General features: G+C 45.1%; 1 protein-coding gene across 2 annotated transcripts in view; it reads right to left on the bottom strand.

Annotated features, from left to right (window-relative positions):
* LOC121328507 (G-protein coupled receptor 22-like) overlaps positions 1-21458 on the bottom strand; it is a 47168-nt gene extending 25710 nt beyond the window's left edge. For both annotated transcript variants that reach the window (XM_041273196.1, XM_041273195.1), the window contains exon 1: positions 21131-21458. The gene's annotated coding sequence lies outside the window, so the exon portion shown is untranslated. The remainder of the gene's footprint in view (positions 1-21130) is intronic.
* Between the last annotated feature and the right edge of the window lie 266 nt (positions 21459-21724).

Here is a 21724-nt window from a genome sequence, read left to right as displayed (position 1 = left end):
CCAACCCCAACCCCAACCTCAACCCCCGGCACACAGAAACGACAGCGTCTCTGATTTCACTGATGATGATGCGATGCACGGAACTGAAGGACTGGCTCGGCTGGGTCTGACCCCAACCTCAACCTCAACCCCAACCCCAACCCCAACCTCAACCCCCGGCACACAGAAATGACAGCGTCTCTGATTTCACTGATGATGATGCGATGCACGGAACTGAAGGACTGGCTCGGCTGGGTCTGGGTCTGACCCCAACCTCAACCCCAACCCCAACCTCAACCCCAACCTCAACCCCAACCCCAACCCCAACCCCAACCCCAACCCCAACCCCAACCCCAAACCCCAACCTCAAGCCCAACCTCAACCTCAACCCCCGGCACACAGAAACGACAGCATCTCTGATTTCACTGATGATGCGATGCACGGAACTGAACGTCTGGGTCTGACCCCAATACCAACCCCAACCCCAACCCTGGCCTGCTGGACGAGGCAGCAGAGACCCCCATGAATGAAACGCAAATGGGGGTTCACTTACCAGTCTATTCATATGGCTCTGACAGGCCACAGTTGGATTATGTAATGTGGGTAGGGCACAGTCCTCCTACCTCAACCCCCCCCCCCCCCCACTATCACCTTCACCTGCTAACAGACAGTAAACTGAGTTAATAGTAAATATAGTAAAAATGACAATGCAGATATACCAAGTATAAAGTTTGCTCCTGCTCCTTTCTCCAGCCTGCTCCCAGTCTATTCCTTCACATAGTCTGTATACCGCCCTTGTAAAAGTCCAGTGCAGTGTTTTTGCAGCTTTCCACCATGGTTATTTCCTGCATTGACCACCGTTTAACATACTTTCACTGTGCTTGACTACAACAGAGCTGCATTCAATATACACACTGCATTCAGACACAGCTGGGAGCCTCAGAGCTGCATTCAATATACACACTGCATTCAGACACAGCTGGGAGCCTCAGAGCTGCATTCAATATACACACTGCATTCAGACACAGCTGGGAGACTCAGAGCTGCATTCAATATACACACTGCATTCAGACACAGCTGGGAGACTCAACAGAGCTGCATTCAATATACACACTGCATTCAGACACAGCTGGGAGCCTCAGAGCTGCATTCAATATACACACTGCATTCAGACACAGCTGGGAGCCTCAGAGCTGCATTCAATATACACACTGCATTCAGACACAGCTGGGAGCCTCAGAGCTGCATTCAATATACACACTGCATTCAGACACAGCTGGGAGCCTCAGAGCTGCATTCAATATACACACTGCATTCAGACACAGCTGGGAGACTCAGAGCTGCATTCAATATACACACTGCATTCAGACACAGCTCGGAGCCTCAGAGCTGCATTCAATATACACACTGCATTCAGACACAGCTGGGAGCCTCTCAACAGAGCTACACTCAATATACACACTGCATTCAGACACAGCTGGGAGCCTCAGAGCTGCATTCAATATACACACTGCATTCAGACACAGCTGGGAGCCTCAGAGCTGCATTCAATATACACACTGCATTCAGACACAGCTGGGAGACTCTCAACAGAGCTGCATTTAGAAACAATAAAAGAAACATGATAAATTCAATGAAGAAGGTTTTGACCAGAGGTCTTTCTCAATGTCTTCAGTGTTGCAATGGGTTTGGATTCTCATTGTATAGCAGTGTTGCAATGGGTTTGGATCCTCATTGTATAGCAGTGTTGCAATGGGTTTGGATTCTCATTGTACAGCAGTGTTGCAATGGGTTTGGATTCTCATTGTATAGCAGTGTTGCAATGGGTTTGGATTCTCATTGTATAGCAGTGTTGCAATGGGTTTGGATTCTCACTGTATAGCAGTGTTGCAATGGGTTTGCATTCTCATTGTATAGCAGTGTTGCAATGGGTTTGGATCCTCATTGTATAGCAGTGTTGCAATGGGTTTGGATTCTCATTGTATAGCAGTGTTGCAATGGGTTTGGATTCTCATTGTATAGCAGTGTTGCAATGGGTTTGGATTCTCATTGTATAGCAGTGTTGCAATGGGTTTGGATTCTCATTGTATAGCAGTGTTGCAAAGGGTTTGCATTCTCATTGTATAGCAGTGTTGCAAAGGGTTTGGATTCTCATTGTATAGCAGTGTTGCAATGGGTTTGCATTCTCATTATATAGCAGTGTTGCAATGGGTTTGGATTCTCATTGTATAGCAGTGTTGCAATGGGTTTGGATCCTCATTGTATAGCAGTGTTGCAATGGGTTTGGATTCTCATTGTATAGCAGTGTTGCAATGGGTTTGGATCCTCATTGTATAGCAGTGTTGCAATGGGTTTGGATTCTCATTGTATAGCAGTGTTGCAATGGGTTTGGATTCTCATTGTATAGCAGTGTTGCAATGGGTTTGGATTCTCATTGTATAGCAGTGTTGCAATGGGTTTGGATTCTCATTGTATAGCAGTGTTGCAATGGGTTTGGATTCTCATTGTATAGCAGTGTTGCAATGGGTTTGGATTCTCATTGTATAGCAGTGTTGCAATGGGTTTGGATTCTCATTGTATAGCAGTGTTGCAATGGGTTTGGATTCTCATTGTATAGCAGTGTTGCAATGGGTTTGGATTCTCATTGTATAGCAGTGTTGCAATGGGTTTGGATTCTCATTGTATAGCAGTGTTGCAATGGGTTTGGATTCTCATTGTATAGCAGTGTTGCAAAGGGTTTGGATTCTCATTGTATAGCAGTGTTGCAATGGGTTTGGATTCTCATTGTATAGCAGTGTTGCAATGGGTTTGGATCCTCATTGTATAGCAGTGTTGCAATGGGTTTGGATTCTCATTGTATAGCAGTGTTGCAATGGATTTGGATTCTCATTGTATAGCAGTGTTGCAATGGGTTTGGATTCTCATTGTATAGCAGTGTTGCAATGGGTTTGGATTCTCATTGTATAGCAGTGTTGCAATGGGTTTGGATTCTCATTGTATAGCAGTGTTGCAATGGGTTTGGATTCTCATTGTATAGCAGTGTTGCAATGGGTTTGGATTCTCATTGTATAGCAGTGTTGCAATGGGTTTGGATTCTCATTGTATAGCAGTGTTGCAATGGGTTTGGATTCTCATTGTATAGCAGTGTTGCAATGGGTTTGGATTCTCATTGTATAGCAGTGTTGCAATGGGTTTGGATTCTCATTGTATAGCAGTGTTGCAATGGGTTTGGATTCTCATTGTATAGCAGTGTTGCAATGGGTTTGGATTCTCATTGTATAGCAGTGTTGCAATGGGTTTGGATTCTCATTGTATAGCAGTGTTGCAATGGGTTTGGATTCTCATTGTATAGCAGTGTTGCAATGGGTTTGGATTCTCATTGTATAGCAGTGTTGCAATGGGTTTGGATTCTCATTGTATAGCAGTGTTGCAATGGGTTTGGATCCTCATTGTATAGCAGTGTTGCAATGGGTTTGGATTCTCATTGTATAGCAGTGTTGCAATGGGTTTGGATTCTCATTGTATAGCAGTGTTGCAATGGGTTTGGATTCTCATTGTATAGCAGTGTTGCAAAGGGTTTGGATTCTCATTGTATAGCAGTGTTGCAATGGGTTTGGATTCTCATTGTATAGCAGTGTTGCAATGGGTTTGGATTCTCATTGTATAGCAGTGTTGCAAAGGGTTTGGATTCTCATTGTATAGCAGTGTTGCAAAGGGTTTGGATTCTCATTGTATAGCAGTGTTGCAAAGGGTTTGGATTCTCATTGTATAGCAGTGTTGCAATGGGTTTGGATTCTCATTGTATAGCAGTGTTGCAATGGGTTTGGATTCTCATTGTATAGCAGTGTTGCAATGGGTTTGGATTCTCATTGTATAGCAGTGTTGCAAAGGGTTTGGATTCTCATTGTATAGCAGTGTTGCAAAGGGTTTGGATTCTCATTGTATAGCAGTGTTGCAATGGGTTTGGATTCTCATTGTATAGCAGTGTTGCAATGGGTTTGGATTCTCATTGTATAGCAGTGTTGCAATGGGTTTGGATTCTCATTGTATAGCAGTGTTGCAATGGGTTTGGATCCTCATTGTATAGCAGTGTTGCAATGGGTTTGCATTCTCATTGTATAGCAGTGTTGCAATGGGTTTGGATTCTCATTGTATAGCAGTGTTGCAATGGGTTTGGATTCTCATTGTATAGCAGTGTTGCAATGGGTTTGGATTCTCATTGTATAGCAGTGTTGCAATGGGTTTGGATTCTCATTGTATAGCAGTGTTGCAATGGGTTTGGATTCTCATTGTATAGCAGTGTTGCAATGGGTTTGGATTCTCATTGTATAGCAGTGTTGCAATGGGTTTGGATTCTCATTGTATAGCAGTGTTGCAATGGGTTTGGATTCTCATTGTATAGCAGTGTTGCAATGGGTTTGGATTCTCATTGTATAGCAGTGTTGCAATGGGTTTGGATTCTCATTGTATAGCAGTGTTGCAATGGGTTTGGATTCTCATTGTATAGCAGTGTTGCAATGGGTTTGGATTCTCATTGTATAGCAGTGTTGCAATGGGTTTGGATTCTCATTGTATAGCAGTGTTGCAATGGGTTTGGATTCTCATTGTATAGCAGTGTTGCAATGGGTTTGGATTCTCATTGTATAGCAGTGTTGCAATGGGTTTGGATTCTCATTGTATAGCAGTGTTGCAATGGGTTTGGATTCTCATTGTATAGCAGTGTTGCAATGGGTTTGGATTCTCATTGTATAGCAGTGTTGCAATGGGTTTGGATTCTCATTGTATAGCAGTGTTGCAATGGGTTTGGATTCTCATTGTATAGCAGTGTTGCAATGGGTTTGGATCCTCATTGTACAGCAGTGTTGCAATGGGTTTGAATTCTCATTGTATAGCAGTGTTGCAATGGGTTTGGATCCTCATTGTATAGCAGTGTTGCAATGGGTTTGCATTCTCATTGTATAGCAGTGTTGCAATGGGTTTGGATCCTCATTGTACAGTAGTGGGTGATGGATGAAAGGTAAGTAGGTTTTGTTGACAGCTAACAGTTGAAGATGAAGAGCAATTAAAAATAACTGGCAGATATATTTGAATAATTTGCTATTAGCAGATATAATACTAAAGGAAAGTGAATACATTTAGTGAGAGACATTTGGTTTGTCTGTGTGTCTTCAGTGCTGAAGAGTTGGTCTATCACTCCCCTCTAAATCTATACCTCTACAGTACTGTCGGATTTCATGGGAGTTCAGCGCTTCCTGAATTGATGTTTACTGCTTTCATATTCAGTTGGAAATGATGTGTCAGTACGTGTGTACAGAATTACATTGAGTTCACAGACACATGAATACCTCTCCCTCTCCCTCCATCGCTCTGGAGCTTAGTCATCTTGCTGATCTCTCTCCCTCTTGCAAAAAACTTCTCTGACCAACTTCTCTAATCCCGCGCTAAAATGTGGGAGACTTCCAGACCGATGCTGCTCCCACATTTAATACTCAACACCAGCTACACAAGAGAGAGAGAGCCTGAGACACAGAGTCTATATGAAGAGCTGAGGAAGCGAGGCTGGGGCTGGTGTTAGGGTTAGAGTCACACTGACACACAGAGTCTATATGAAGAGCTGAGGCAACAAGGCTGGGGCTGGTGTTAGGGTTAGAGTCACACTGACACACAGAGTCTATATGAAGAGCAGAGACAGCGAGGCTGGGGCTGGTGTTAGGGTTAGAGTCACACTGACACACAGAGTCTATATGAAGAGCTGAGGAAGCGAGGCTGGGGCTGGTGTTAGGGTTAGAGTCACACTGACACACAGAGTCTATATGAAGAGCTGAGGAAGCGAGGCTGGGGCTGGTGTTAGGGTTAGAGTCACACTGACACACAGAGTCTATATGAAGAGCAGAGACAGCGAGGCTGGGGCTGGTGTTAGGGTTAGAGTCACACTGACACACAGAGTCTATATGAAGAGCTGAGACAACAAGGCTGGGGCTGGTGTTAGGGTTAGAGTCACACTGACACACAGAGTCTATATGAAGAGCAGAGGCAACAAGGCTGGGGCTGGTGTTAGGGTTAGAGTCACACTGACACACAGAGTCTATATGAAGAGCTGAGGAAGCGAGGCTGGGGCTGGTGTTAGGGTTAGAGTCACACTGACACACAGAGTCTATATGAAGAGCAGAGACAGCGAGGCTGGGGCTGGTGTTAGGGTTAGAGTCACACTGACACACAGAGTCTATATGAAGAGCTGAGGAAAGCGAGGCTGGGGCTGGTGTTAGGGTTAGAGTCACACTGACACACAGAGTCTATATGAAGAGCTGAGGAAGCGAGTCTGGGGCTGGTGTTAGGGTTAGAGTCACACTGACACACAGAGTCTATATGAAGAGCAGAGACAGTGAGGCTGGGGCTGGTGTTAGGGTTAGAGTCACACTGACACACAGAGTCTATATGAAGAGCAGAGACAGCGAGGCTGGGGCTGGTGTTAGGGTTAGAGTCACACTGACACACAGAGTCTATATGAAGAGCAGAGACAGCGAGGCTAGGGCTGGTGTTTAAACACATTCTGTGGGATTGCAGAAAGCCGGCACAGCGCCCACAAACACTCAGCAGAGCGTTCGAAAGAGGGCAAGGTGTGTGTGTGTGTGTCACTGTAGGTGTGCAGTTCTGTGTGTGTGTGTGTATATCACTGTAGTTGTGCTGTTCTGTGTGTGTGTGTGTGTATCACTGTAGGTGTGCTGTTCTGTGTGTGTGTGTGTGTGTGTGTATCACTGTAGGTGTGCTGTTCTGTGTGTGTGTGTGTGTGTGTGTGTGTGTGTATCACTGTAGGTGTGCTGTTCTGTGTGTGTATCACTGTAGGTGTGCTGTTCTGTGTGTGTGTGTGTGTGTGTATCACTGTAGGTGTGCTGTTCTGTGTGTGTGTGTGTGTGTGTGTGTGTGTATCACTGTAGGTGTGCTGTTCTGTGTGTGTGTGTGTGTGTGTGTGTGTGTGTATCACTGTAGGTGTGCTGTTCTGTGTGTGTGTGTGTGTGTGTGTGTGTGTGTGTGTGTGTGTGTGTGTGTGTGTGTGTGTGTGTGTGTGTGTGTGTGTCACTGTGTTTGTGTGTGTGTGTGTGTGTGTGTGTGTGTGTGTGTGTGTGTGTGTCACGCCAAGCAACGATTCTGTGATGACATCTGTGTGTGTGTTGTGTGTAGTGACACACACACAGTTGTGCACCGTGTGTGTGTTGTGTGTGTATGTGTGTGTGTGTGTGTGTCACTGTATGTGTCACTGTGTGTGTGTGTGTGTGTGTGTGTGTATCACTGTAGGTGTGCAGTTCTGTGTGTGTGTGTGTGTGTGTGTATCACTGTAGGTGGTGTGTTCTGTGTGTGTGTGTGTGTGTATCACTGTAGGTGTGCAGTTCTGTGTGTGTGTGTGTGTGTATCACTGTAGGTGTGCAGTTCTGTGTGTGTGTGTGTGTGTGTATCACTGTAGGTGTGCTGTTCTGTGTGTGTGTGTGTGTGTGTGTATCACTGTAGGTGTGCAGTTCTGTGTGTGTGCGTGTGGGTTATAAATCATAATCATTGACAAGCTGAGCTCAGTTAGGAAAGCAGGCAGCAGTGTGGCTCTCAAACTGCCTGCAGCCCAAAAACACAGAAACACAGAAACAGTTCATTATATTAGCACTACAGTCCTGTTAACCAGCTCTGCACTCACCTTAACCCTGTCAATACATTAATACTGTGCTACACAAAACCACTAGATCCACTGGAACCAATGCACAGCTCCACTACAAAACCACTGGAACCAATGCACAGCTCCCATCATCAAAACCACTGGAACTAATGCACAGCTCCCATCATCAAAACCACTGGAACTAATGCACAGCTCCCATCATCAAAACCACTGGAACTAATGCACAGCTCCCATCATCAAAACCACTGGAACTAATGCACAGCTCCCATCATCAAAACCACTGGAACCAATGCACAGCTCCCATCATCAAAACCACTGGAACCAATGCACAGCTCCACTACAAAACCACTGGAACCAATGCACAGCTCCCATCATCAAAACCACTGGAACTAATGCACAGCTCCCATCATCAAAACCACTGGAACTAATGCACAGCTCCACTACAAAACCACTGGAACCAATGCACAGCTCCCATCATCAAAACCACTGGAACTAATGCACAGCTCCCATCATCAAAACCACTGGAACTAATGCACAGCTCCCATCATCAAAACCACTGGAACTAATGCACAGCTCCCATCATCAAAACCACTGGAACTAATGCACAGCTCCCATCATCAAAACCACTGGAACTAATGCACAGCTCCCATCATCAAAACCACTGGAACTAATGCACAGCTCCACTACAAAACCACTGGAACCAATGCACAGCTCCACTACAAAACCACTGGAACTAATGCACAGCTCCACTACAAAACCACTGGAACTAATGCACAGCTCCCATCATCAAAACCACTGGAACTAATGCACAGCTCCCAACATCAAAACCACTGGAACTAATGCACAGCTCCCATCATCAAAACCACTGGAACCAATGCACAGCTCCACTACAAAACCACTGGAACCAATGCACAGCTCCCATCATCAAAACCACTGGAACTAATGCACAGCTCCCATCATCAAAATGAGGGAAGCTTGATACAGACTCCTAATCTTGATACACAGATACACACACTGGAACACACACAGATACACACAGACTGACACTCACACACAGATACACACACTCATACACAGACTGACACTCACACACAGATACACACAGACTGACACTCACACACAGACTGACACTCACACACATAAGAAAGTTTACAAAGGAGAGGAGGCCACACAGACACAGAGAGAGATAGGGAGAGACATGCAGCTCATTAGAGTCAATCTCTCTTAATCAGTGCCCTGCTCGCTGCAGCCCCGTCGAGCTGGAGCAGCCAGTCTAATCGGAGATGAAGGGATGGGAGGCACGCTGGGCTCTGCTGTGAATTAAACTCCTCTCTAATCCCAGGACACATCACTCACACAGCACAGCGCAGAACAGTGCAGAGCACACTGACATAGAGAGAGGACAGGGGCAGAGAGGAAGAGGAGAGAGAGGCATGGGGAGAGAGGAGTGAGAGATATGGGGAGAGAGGAGTGGGGAAGAGGAGAGAGAGGTATGGGGAGAGAGGAGAGAGATATGGGCAGAGAGGAGCAGGGAAGAGGAGAGAGAGAGATATGGGGAGAGAGGAGTGGAGAAGAGGAGAGAGGAGAGAGATATGGGCAGAGAGGAGCGGGGAAGAGGAGAGAGAGGTATGGGGAGAGAGGAGTGGAGAAGAGGAGAGAGAAGAGAGAGATATGGGTAGAGAGGAGCGGGGAAGAGAAGAGAAAGGTATGGGGAGAGAGGAGCGGGGAAGAGGAGAGATAGGTATTGTGAGAGAGGAGAGAGTAGAGATATGGGGAGAGAGGATGAGGAGAGGGAGGCAGAGAGATGGGGAGAGGGGAGATACAATGGACTCAGCCTTCCACCTGTTAATTTATTCAGAATTAGAGCCAGACAGCAAATAATATCCTTCAAGAGCTCAGCTTGAATAGCTGCTAAAGGTCTTTCTGTATCAGGGGTTGCCTCACCGACTCATTATGTGGTTTGTTACTCTGCACGTCTGTCTCCTCTCTGTGGTCTGTCTCCTCTCTGTGGTTTGTTACTCTGCACGTCTGTCTCCTCTCTGTGGTCTGTCTCCTCTCTGTGGTTTGTTACTCTGCACGTCTGTCTCCTCTCTGTGGTTTGTTACTCTGCACGTCTGTCTCCTCTCTGTGGTCTGTCTCCTCTCTGTGGTTTGTTACTCTGCACGTCTGTCTCCTCTCTGTGATTTGTTACTCTGCACGTCTGTCTCCTCTCTGTGGTCTGTCTCCTCTCTGTGGTTTGTTACTCTGCACGTCTGTCTCCTCTCTGTGGTCTGTCTCCTCTCTGTGGTTTGTTACTCTGCTCGTCTGTCTCCTCTCTGCTCCCCTGCTTAAATACAGATTACCGAGTGGAATTACAAGGCTGCTGTTATCTGCCAGAGGTCATCTTTTCCATTTCCTAGCTCTCTGCGGGAGAGATTAAGGTGCCCTGGAGAGCGAGGCGTGCAATTACCCTGGAGATCGCTCCCCTGACCCGCTCTCATCTATTCTCAGATCAATGCAAAATTGCTTTTAAAATGATGGGGGAGACGGGGGACGGCGGACGGGGACACCTCTCGAATGCTTTAAGAAAAGATTTCTTGCAAAAGAACAATCCATTCCAAGATTAAACCAGAAATGAAAATATTGAATATATGTTATTCTCTTTGTTCAACAGACAAACTAGCTGGGAAAAGATACTCAAATCAGTGTATTTCAAATCAGTATTTTAAATCATGATGTTTATGGGAGAACATGACAAAACACAAGTTGTAATTGCAAAGCACAGTGGAGAGGGTTACTGAGCCACGAAGCTGATGCTGAATCGCTGGGATCCTTCAAGACCTGACTTGACAAAGTTGTGAGGTCACTCAGCTCTGAGGAGTTGAACAGCCTCCTCTCATTCACAAACTCTATTCTGTTCTTTAGGAAACAGCTTGAAGCTTACGTAGCTTCATGATTGTCTCAAGTTTGGAATCTGTTTGGGTCTCTGTTTAATCTGTTTGGTTCTAATTATGCATAGAGTGGATCTACAGCAGGGATTCCTTCGCAGATCCAGCGTACTTTATAACCATCAGAGCCTGTGCAGAGCTGGGAGCTGCTTGGCGCATCGAGCCTGTGCAGAGCTGGGAGCTGCTCGGCGCATCGAGCCTGTGCAGAGCTGGGAGCTGCTCGGTGCATTGATCCTGAGTCGCATCTTCACAGAGTGCAGTGCGGACACTGAAGGCTCTGCACGATGAGTCCTCAGGAGACGGAGACACAGTTTTAGGAGCCACGGCACTCCAGGCACATCTGCACTGAGTGGACAACAGCTGCCACATAAAATTCCAATAGAGGCTACCAAACCTGCTAAAAGAAAAAGGGATTTTAATTGGGTGTGTAAAGCAGCCCTGGCTAACGACCTTCATCAACAGAGATTCACGTCTGCCTGTTGACCTTCTCGAGGAGGCTTGTAGGAGAAAGGGTTGCACCGAGTGGGCAGCGCATGCATTATTGATGGGCAATGGATTGGGTTTCTGTTACACAGTCATCTTTGATTTTATACACTGACGCCAGCTGCATTCTTCCAGCGTTTCCACAGGAAATGTTCACAGTATTTTTGCAGTTTAGCACAGTTTAAATTTTGTGAATATGGTTTACCACACCTCTCTCTGATTCACAATGCTTACCTTATGCTTGACCGTGCTTTTACTGTGCTTTGTTACACTTTGCTGTGTTTTTACTACAGTAAACTTTTGGAATGGTATCCGTGTGCATTAAAATTAGCCAGATACAGCAATCCCCACTCAATACAGTACAGAGTCAATGAACCCAACCATAACCTCATTCCAATAAAACAAGGGGTGCAGTTTATTTATCCAGTGCTGATCATGTCTGTCTGTCCGCCTGGCTGGCTGGCTGTCCGTCTGGCTGTCCGTCTGGCTGCTCGCCTGGCTGGCTGGCCGGCTGTCCGCCTGGCTGGCATGCTCCACACAACAACCGCCTTGATTTTGCACCTTGTTGAATAAAGAACACATCTCTTTGGAGGAGGGACCGCGATAACCAGCAGCTGCCCTGCTTCATTAGAATGAAATGGAACGAAAGGCACACGGAGATACAGGCAATCAGAGCCCTGAGAATCCCACCGGCATACCCCGGCTATATAAAAACCAGCCAGCAGCCTCAACTCAACAACAAGCAGGCTGCGGCAGGAACACAGCGGGGCGCGTGACCCCCCCAGACACCTGGCTGCTCCGTGGACAGGAGCCAGAGGCGTGCTCCCTGGGCCCAGTGAGGTGCTTGTTGCCTGGGTAGGGATCCTTCTCTTCCCCTGCTTTCCCACGGGACTGTCATGTTGCCTGAGAACCAGGTCACAGCAGCAGGGAAAGGAAAGTAACCCAGAGAAGAGGATTCAAAGGCAGGGGGGGGGGGGGGGGGGGGTGACCTGCTTTAGTCCTACAAAGTGGTCGTCGTGATACACTTGTTTCTCTGGACCCGTTAGTCCACAATTGCAAAGTTAAGTTTTACAAAGTTGAAACAAACACACACCCACACACTTTGCATGTGCACTGTGTGTGTGTGTGTGTGTGTAATGTCTGCGTAGCTGTGTGTGTGTGTGTGTGTGTGTGTGTGTGTGTGTGTGTGTGTGTGTGTGTGTGTGTGTGCTATGTGTGTGTGTTGTGTAATGTCTGTGCAAAGTGTGTGTGTGTGTGTGTGTGTGTGTCAATTGTAATGTGTGCGTCTCTGTGTGTGTGTGTGTGTGTGTGTAATGTCTGTGCGTCTCTGTGTGTGTGTGTGTGTGTGTGTAATGTGCGTCTCTGTGTGTGTGTGTGTGTGTTTTGTGTGTGTGTCTCTCTGTTTGTTCACAGACATGTCCGTGCGTCTCCAAGTGTGTGTGTGTGTGTGTAATGTCTGTGCGTCTTGTGTGTGTGTGTGTGTGTGTGTGTCTGTGTCTGTGTGGTGTGTGTGTGTGTGTGTGTGTGTGTGTGTGTGTGTGTGTGTGTGTGTGTGTGTGTGTGTGTGTGTGTGTGTGTGTGTGTGTGTGTGTGTGTAATGTGTGTGCGTCTGTGTGTGTGTGTGTGTGTGTGTGTGTGTAATGTCTGTGCGTCTGTGTGTGTGTGTGTGTGTGTGTGTGTATGTGTGTGCGTCTCTGTGTGTGTGTGTGTGTGTGTGTGTGTGTGTGTGTGTGTGTGTGTGTGTGTGTGTGTGTGTGTGTGTGTGTGTGTGTCTGTGTGTGTGTGTGTGTGTGTGTGTGTGTGTGTGTGTGTGTGTGTGTTTGTAATGGTGCGTCTCTGTGTGTGCGTTTGTGTGTGTGTAATGTCTGTGCGTGTGTGTGTGTGTGTGTGTAATGTCTGTGCGTCTCTGTGTGTGTGTGTGTGTGTGTGTGTTGTAATGTGTGCGTCTGTGTGTGTGTGTGTGTGTGTAATGTCTGTGTCGTCTTTGTGTGTGTGTGTGTGTGTTTGTAATGTCCATGCGTCTCTGTGTGTGTGTTGTGTGTGTGTAATGTCTGTGTGTGTGTGTGTGTGTGTGTGTGTGTGTGTGTGAGAGTCTGTGTGTGTGTGTGTGTGTGTGTGTAATGTGCGTGCGTCTGACACACCACACACAACATTACAAACAGGCGTAATGAGTGTTGTCTGTGTGTGCAGTAAGACCACATTCAGACACGCAGTGACACACACCACACACACAAACATTACAGGTACGCAGAGCCACACCCACTGTGTGTGTGTGTAATGTGCGTCTACAGTGGTTGTGTGTGTGTGTGTGTGTGTGTGTGTGTGTAATGTCTGTGCGTCTCTGTGTGTGTGTGTGTGTGTGTGTGTGTAATGTGTGTGTGTGTGTAATGTGTGTGTCTCTGTTTGTTGGGTGTGTTTGTTGTAATGTCCATGCGTCGAAAGAACACACCACACCCACAACACACACATTACTCTGTACGCAAGACTCTGCACACAATCACTTACCCAACGAGAGATGCACTCTGTGTGTGTGTTGTGTGTTTGTAATGTGTGTGTGTCTCTGTGTGTGTGTGTGTGTGTGTTTGTAATGTCCATGCGTCTCTGTGTGTGTGTGTGTGTGTGTGTAATGTCTGTGCGTCTCTGTGTGTGTGTGTGTGTGTGTGTGTGTAATGTCCATGCGTCTCTGTGTGTGTGTGTGTGTGTGTGTGTGTATGTGTGTGTGTCTCTGTGTGTGTGTGTGTGTGTGTGTGTGGAGTGTGCGGTCTGTGTGTGTGTGTGTGTGTGCATTTTACTCCTAGGAAATGAGATTCTGCAGGTCTTAAGTCCAATTAAGGGAATCTCTGAGGAGCTGAATGTACAAAGGGAACGTGGAGTAATTAAAGCTGGTGTATTTGTATTGGAGGCGGTGGCTGCCTGGGGGCTGACTGTGCTGGCTGTGCAAGGTCACTGCTCCTCACACACCATCTCATTAGCACCCAGATTCCAGAGAACAGAAGAATAAATACTTCCCAATGAGAGGAGGCCACTCGCTTGCCAGCACTCAGAAGCTGATTGATCACAAAACTCAAGTCGAGTCTAAAAGGGTCTCAATGATGTGACAGCAGTGAGTTTGCTAGGTTCCCCTGGGAACCCCATTCCCTACCCTCACTGCACTCCCTGTACAGTGTCTCCTGCCTCCTCTCCTGAGACCCCCAAAGTCAGGAATTGAACCCCACAATCGACACCACGTGCCAGAGTTGATTGTGGTAATTCTGCAGTTTTCACCCCATGCTTTTCCCATGATTACACCATGCATTTACAACAGTTTGTCAAGGTTTTTACCTATGCTTTCCCAGACCTCTCTGTGCTTTACAATGCTTCCCTATGCTTTCCCAGACCTCTCTGTGCTTTACAATGCTTCCCTATGCTTTCCCAGACCTCTCTGTGCTTTACAATGCTTCCCTATGCTTTCCCAGACCTCTCTGTGCTTTACAATGCTTCCCTATGCTTTCCCAGACCTCTCTGTGCTTTACAATGCTTCCCTATGCTTTACCTGACATCTCTGTGCTTTACGATGCTTCCCTATGCTTTACCAGAGATATCTGTGCTTTACAATGTTTCCCTATGCTTTACCAGACCTCTCTGTGCTTTACAATGCTTCCCTATGCTTTACCAGACCTCTCTGTGCTTTACAATGCTTCCCTGTGCTTTACCAGACCTCTCTGTGCTTTACAATGCTTCCCTATGCTTTACCAGACCTCTCTGTGCTTTACAATGCTTCCCTATGCTTTACCAGACCTCTCTGTGCTTTACAATGCTTCCCTATGCTTTACCTGACCTCTCTGTGCTTTACAATGCTTCCCTATGCTTTACCAGACCTCTCTGTGCTTTACAATGCTTCCCTATGCTTTACCTGACCTCTCTGTGCTTTACAATGCTTCCTATGCTTTACCAGACCTCTCTGTGCTTTACAATGCTTCCCTATGCTTTACCAGACCTCTCTGTGCTTTACAATGCTTCCCTATGCTTTACCAGACCTCTCTGTGCTTTACAATGCTTCCCTGTGCTTTACCAGACCTATCTGTGCTTTACAATGCTTCCCTGTGCTTTACCAGACCTCTCTGTGCTTTACAATGCTTCCCTATGCTTTCCCAGATCTCTCTGTGCTGTATTTCACTTTGCTGGGTTTTTACAGTGGGTGCACCTTCTATTGTTTGCAGAGAGAACGGCTTGGGACAGCTTGTGCATGTCAATATTACAGAGCGGAGACGCCACGGAGCAGCGGAATCAGCACGGTTATTTTCTAATGTTATTTCCATACGATCTCAAACGCCTCCCAATCCATGTTCCTGAGAGTAGATTGAGTGACAGACGCTTGTTCTGCGATTGCCATGGTTACTAGAACCCAGCAATGCAGTTTTCAGTATTCAGCCAGAAGCAAAAGGGTAGTGAAGGAACACGGCCTCTTCACTCACACATAGTAAGACACTTGAGCACCTGCAGCATCGCAGGGAGACTGAAGCAACAGGAGGCCCTGTGTCACCAAGTCATAAGCAGACGCAAACTGAAATGAATCACGCCCAGAAACAGTGGACACTGTGGGAAGAACCAATCAATGAATCTGATCTTACACTGTAAGGGAAGCAGAGCTGTAACATCAATGAATCTGATCTTACACTGTAAGGGAAGCAGAGCTGCAGCATCAATGAATCTGATCTTACACTGTAAGGGAAGCAGAGCTGCAGCATCAATGAATCTGATCTTACACTGTAAGGGAAGCAGAGCTGCAGCATCAATGAATCTGATCTTACACTGTAAGGGAAGCAGAGCTGCAGCATCAATGAATCTGATCTTACACTGTAAGGGAAGCAGAGCTGCAGCATCAATGAATCTGATCTTACACTGTAAGGGAAGCAGAGAGCTGTAACATCAATGAATCTGATCTTACACTGTAAGGGAAGCAGAGCTGCAGCATCAATGAATCTGATCTTACACTGTAAGGGAAGCAGAGCTGCAGCATCAATGAATCTGATCTTACACTATAAGGGAAGCAGAGAGCTGCAGCATCAATGAATCTGATCTTACACTGTAAGGGAAGCAGAGAGCTGTAACATCAATGAATCTGATCTTACACTGTAAGGGAAGCAGAGCTGCAGCATCAATGAATCTGATCTTACACTGTAAGGGAAGCAGAGCTGCAGCATCAATGAATCTGATCTTACACTGTAAGGGAAGCAGAGAGCTGTAACATCAATGAATCTGATCTTACACTGTAAGGGAAGCAGAGTGCTGCAGCATCAATGAATCTGATCTTACACTGTAAGGGAAGCAGAGCTGCAGCATCAATGAATCTGATCTTACACTGTAAGTGAAGCAGAGCTGCAACAGGTTGCGCTGATATAGTGAGGTTTTCACAACCAGGGTTCTGTGAACTAACCCTAAGCCAACGATCCAATGTAGCGTGCAATCAAGGTCACTCAACCCTAACATAAAGATGGCAGTGATGGGTAAGATAAGCAGCAGCAGTTATAAATCTTACAGCAGAATGGTAGAAAGCACCAAGACAGGGGAGACTTACAAAGCAGAGCCGCCACTGCGAGGAAGGAGCACAGACTTAAATACACATGACTGGACCTCACCTTCCCTTAATGTGCACAGCCATCGTGGTGACACAGCTGGCAGCACTGGGGAGTCTGGGAAACTCAGCAGGGATCGGACCAATCAGAGCTTTACTTGTAAGTGCTTTGATGACTTTGCAACAGAAAGGAGAGAATATAGCGCTACAGTAACAATTCAAAAGAAAGAGCAAAAGAAAGAAAGAAAGAAAACGGCAGAGCAATGCACAGCTGTGTCCTCCCCCTGAACACAGAGACAGCTGCCTGGTCTGTGTGATGCTTGCGTTGTGTAATGAAAGGCAATTAAACACTTCAAAGGTTACAGTCACCTAGCAACTTCTTTCTCACTCAGCTCACTCTGTTATCATTCAGTAATGGAACGTGAATAAAGCAAAGCTGAGAAACGACACCTGTTCTAAAAGCACTGCTTTGTGATGAACCGCTTCACAGAGTCGCTCGGGCCCTGCTCTCACAGTGAACTCTCAGCAGAGACAAACACACGGCTAACCTGCCCCTATCGATTCCGTTAACATGAACACACACTCAACCCCGTCTCACAGCCGTCAGCCGTCTCACAGGATTCGGGTTCACTGTCGCACTGCCATTATTGTTATAGATGAATGAAGAAGCACCGCACACCACTTTGTGTGCAAGACATTAGCAGCACATTATTATAGTGTGTAAGACATTAGCAGCACATTATTATAGTGTGTAAGACATTAGCAGCACATTATTATAGTGTGTAAGACATTAGCAGCACATTATTATAGTGTGTAAGACATTAGCAGCACATTATTATAGTGTGTAAGACATTAGCAGCACATTATTATAGTGTGTAAGACATTAGCAGCACATTAATATAGTGTGTAAGACATTAGCAGCACATTAATATAGTGTGTAAGACATTAGCAGCACATTAATATAGTGTGTAAGACATTAGCAGCACATTAATATAGTGTGTAAGACATTAGCAGCACATTAATATAGTGTGTAAGACATTAGCAGCACATTAATATAGTGTGTAAGACATTAGCAGCACATTATTATAGTGTGTAAGACATTAGCAGCACATTATTATAGTGTGTAAGACATTAGCAGCACATTATTATAGTGTGTAAGACATTAGCAGCACATTATTATAGTGTGTAAGACATTAGCAGCACATTATTATAGTGTGTAAGACATTAGCAGCACATTAATATAGTGTGTAAGACATTAGCAGCACATTAATATAGTGTGTAAGACATTAGCAGCACATTAATATAGTGTGTAAGACATTAGCAGCACATTAATATAGTGTGTAAGACATTAGCAGCACATTAATATAGTGTGTAAGACATTAGCAGCACATTAATATAGTGTGTAAGACATTAGCAGCACATTATTATAGTGTGTAAGACATTAGCAGCACATTAATATAGTGTGTAAGACATTAGCAGCACATTATTATAGTGTGTAAGACATTAGCCAGCACATTATTATAAAGTAAGACATTAAGAACATAAGAAAGTTTACAAAACGAGAGGAGGCCATTCAGCCCATCTTGCTCGTTTTGGTTGTTAGTAGCTTATTGATCCCAAAATCTCATCAAGCGGCTTCTTAAAGGATCCCAGGGTGTCAGCTTCAACAACATTACTGGGGAGTTGATTCCAGACCCTCACAATTCTCTGTGTAAAAAAGTGCCTCCTATTTTCTGTTCTGAATGCCCCTTTGTCTAATCTCCATTTGTGACCCCTGGTCCTTGTTTCTTTTTTCAGGCTGAAAAAGTCCCTTGGGTCGACACTGTCAATACCTTTTAGAATTTTGAATGCTTGAATTAGGTCGCCACGTAGTCTTCTTTGTTCAAGACTGAACAGATTCAATTCTTTTAGCCTGTCTGCATATGACATGCCTTTTAAGCCCGGAATAATTCTGGTCGCTCTTCTTTGCACTCTTTCTAGAGCAGCAATATCTTTTTTATAGCGAGGTGACCAGAACTGCACACAATATTCAAGATGAGGTCTTACAAGTGCATTGTACAGTTTTAACATTACTTCCCTTTGATTTAAATTCAACACTTTTCACAATGTATCCGAGCATCTTGTTAGCCTTTTTTATAGCTTCCCCACATTGTCTAGATGAAGACATTTCTGAGTCAACAAAAACTCCTAGGTCTTTTTCATAGATTCCTTCTCCAATTTCAGTATCTCCCATATGATATTTATAATGTACATTTTTATTTCCTGCGTGCAGTACCTTACACTTTTCTCTATTAAATGTCATTTGCCATGTGTCTGCCCAGTTCTGAATCTTGTCTAGATCATTTTGAATGACCTTTGCTGCTGCAACAGTGTTTGCCACTCCTCGTATTTTTGTGTCGTCTGCAAATTTAACAAGTTTGCTTACTATACCAGAATCTAAATCATTAATGTAGATTAGGAATAGCAGAGGACCTAATACTGATCCCTGTGGTACACCGCTGGTTACCACACTCCAGTCTGAGGTTTTTCCTCTAATCAGTACTTTCTGTTTTCTATATGTTAACCACTCCCTAATCCATGTACATGTGTTTCCTTGAATCCCAACTGCGTTCAGTTTGAGAATTAATCTTTTGTGCGGGACTTGGTCAAAAGCTTTCTGGAAATCTAAATAAACCATGTCATATGCTTTGCAATTATCCATTATCGATGTTGCATCCTCAAAAAAATCAAGCAAGTTAGTTAGACACGATCTCCCTTTCCTAAAACCATGTTGACTGTCTCCCAGGACCCTGTTACCATATAGGTAATTTTCCATTTTGGATCTTATTATAGTTTCCATAAGTTTGCATATAATAAAAGTCAGGCTTACTGGTCTGTAGTTACCTGGTTCAGTTTTGTTTCCCTTTTTGTGGATCGGTATTACGTTTGCAATTTTCCAGTCTGTCGGTACCACCCCTGTGTCAAGAGACTGCTGCATGATCTTGGTTAGCGGTTTGTAAATTACTGCTTTCATTTCTTTGAGTACTACTGGGAGGATCTCATCTGGCCCAGGAGATTTGTTTATTTTAAGAGCTCCTAGTCCCTTTAACACTTCTGCCTCAGTTATGCTAAAGTTATTTAAAACTGGATAGGAACTGGAAGACATGTGGAGCATGTTGTCAGTATCTTCCTTTGTAAAAACTAGCAGCACTATTATAAAGTGTGTAAGACATTAGCAGCACATTATTATAAAGTGTGTAAGACATTAGCAGCACATTATTATAGTGTGTAAGACATTAGCAGCACATTATTATAGTGTGTAAGACATTAGCAGCACATTATTATAGTGTGTAAGACATTAGCAGCACATTATTATAGTGTGTAAGACATTAGCAGCACATTATTATAGTGTGTAAGACATTAGCAGCACATTATTATAGTGTGTAAGACATTAGCAGCACATTATTATAGTGTGTAAGACATTAGCAGCACATTATTATAAAGTGTGTAAGACATTAGCAGCACATTATTATAGTGTGTAAGACATTAGCAGCACATTATTATAGTGTGTAAGACATTAGCAGCACATTATTATAAAGTGTGTAAGACATTAGCAGCTCTCACATTAAAGTGTGCAAGACACTAGCAGTGACATTATTATAAACGGTGTAAGACACTAGCAGTCCAATATAAAACACAAAGCAGGTATTTCCCTTTCTTGAGGTGGTGTTATTTCTTTGCATACATCATGAGTTCTCTAGCGCTTTTATATGCCGCTATTACAGATCTGTTCAACAGTGCACCCAATACAAAGCGCGCCTGCTCTACTTCATCGTTTCATTTCACATCCCGCTTCATGTTAACACAGAGCTAGAGTTCCCAAACTCTGTTCACCTTCGCCAGGCAGCCGCTGCTCACGCTTGCTTTATTTATTGCCTCTGTGACTTGGGTTATTCGCTGAAATGACTGGGTAGCAATCCGAGGTCCAAGCACAGCTAGCTGCTCGACACAGAGCAGGACAGACCCGCCAGCGCTCACGCTTAATGCGGGCCATTGTTTGAATGCATTTAACCCTAAAATAACAGGAGCGCGCCACTCGGATCTGGGCTGGATGCAACTTCTCATGTTCCATTGCTACCGAGAGCTACAAATAAATTACATATTCTTGTTATTATTATACTAATATTTAATAACAATAATAATAATAATAATAATAATAATAATAATAATAATAAAGACCTAATTAAATCTCCATAATAATAAACACATGAAATTCACACTTGACACACCACTAGACTGTATGTAAGCATGTATGCATGCATGCTGTAAATACACGCACAGGCGACCAGTTTCGTTTCTTTGGACGACAAGCACACGGTATTATTCCGCAGCCAAGCCGCTTGCTTTCTCTCCACTTCTCGTCGCGCTCGCACTGGGGGTTGCAGATTGCGCAGCGCCTCTTGTTTGTGATTCAGATTTTCTGCACACAGCAGCACGGCAGCGGACTGGTTAAAACAATGTCGCCCCCGGACAACATACTTTGCTTACCTTTTCAAAATGCTGGGCTTGCTTTCCTTATCCCCAGGAAGCACGCTTCTTTCCCGGGACACTCAGGTGAGATGAGCGCAGAGCGGCGGTAAAGTCAAAAAGCAGGTTTCCAGGTGATGGGATTGTTATTGTTACTATTATTATTAGTAGTAGTATGATTTAACACGACCCGGTGTAATCCCCCTGTCCCGCAGTAATGAAGCGATTGGTATTCACTGAGACGCTGCCAGGCGCTGGGCAATCAGCAGCGTGCCAGCAGCACAGCGCACACAACACCGCACCGCCGCACGATACGGGCTCCTCGCTTTCTGAAATACACACAGGAGAACCCGTGACCAGCCCACAGCAACACAAGGCTTGCAACAACCCTGTAGCTTTGAAGGAAGAGTGGGGGGGGGAGAGAGAGAGAGAGAGAGGACGACTAAGGGACAAGGAGGGGAGGAGGCATGCGAGGACTGATACAATAATCACACACACATGCAGAATTCAGGGAGGGGGTGTTGAATGAACCCTGTGCTGGGTTTTGATTTGATGTTTTTTTTTATTGAATTATATTTGGGATCGCGGTAATGTAATTGTTGATCAGGACAGTTC

The sequence above is a fragment of the Polyodon spathula genome, chromosome 16 (assembly GCF_017654505.1).
Source record: "Polyodon spathula isolate WHYD16114869_AA chromosome 16, ASM1765450v1, whole genome shotgun sequence".
Classification (NCBI taxonomy): Eukaryota; Metazoa; Chordata; class Actinopteri; order Acipenseriformes; family Polyodontidae; genus Polyodon; species Polyodon spathula.
The sequence above is the reverse complement of the archived record's forward strand: the minus strand, read 5'-3'. Positions and strand labels throughout refer to the sequence as shown.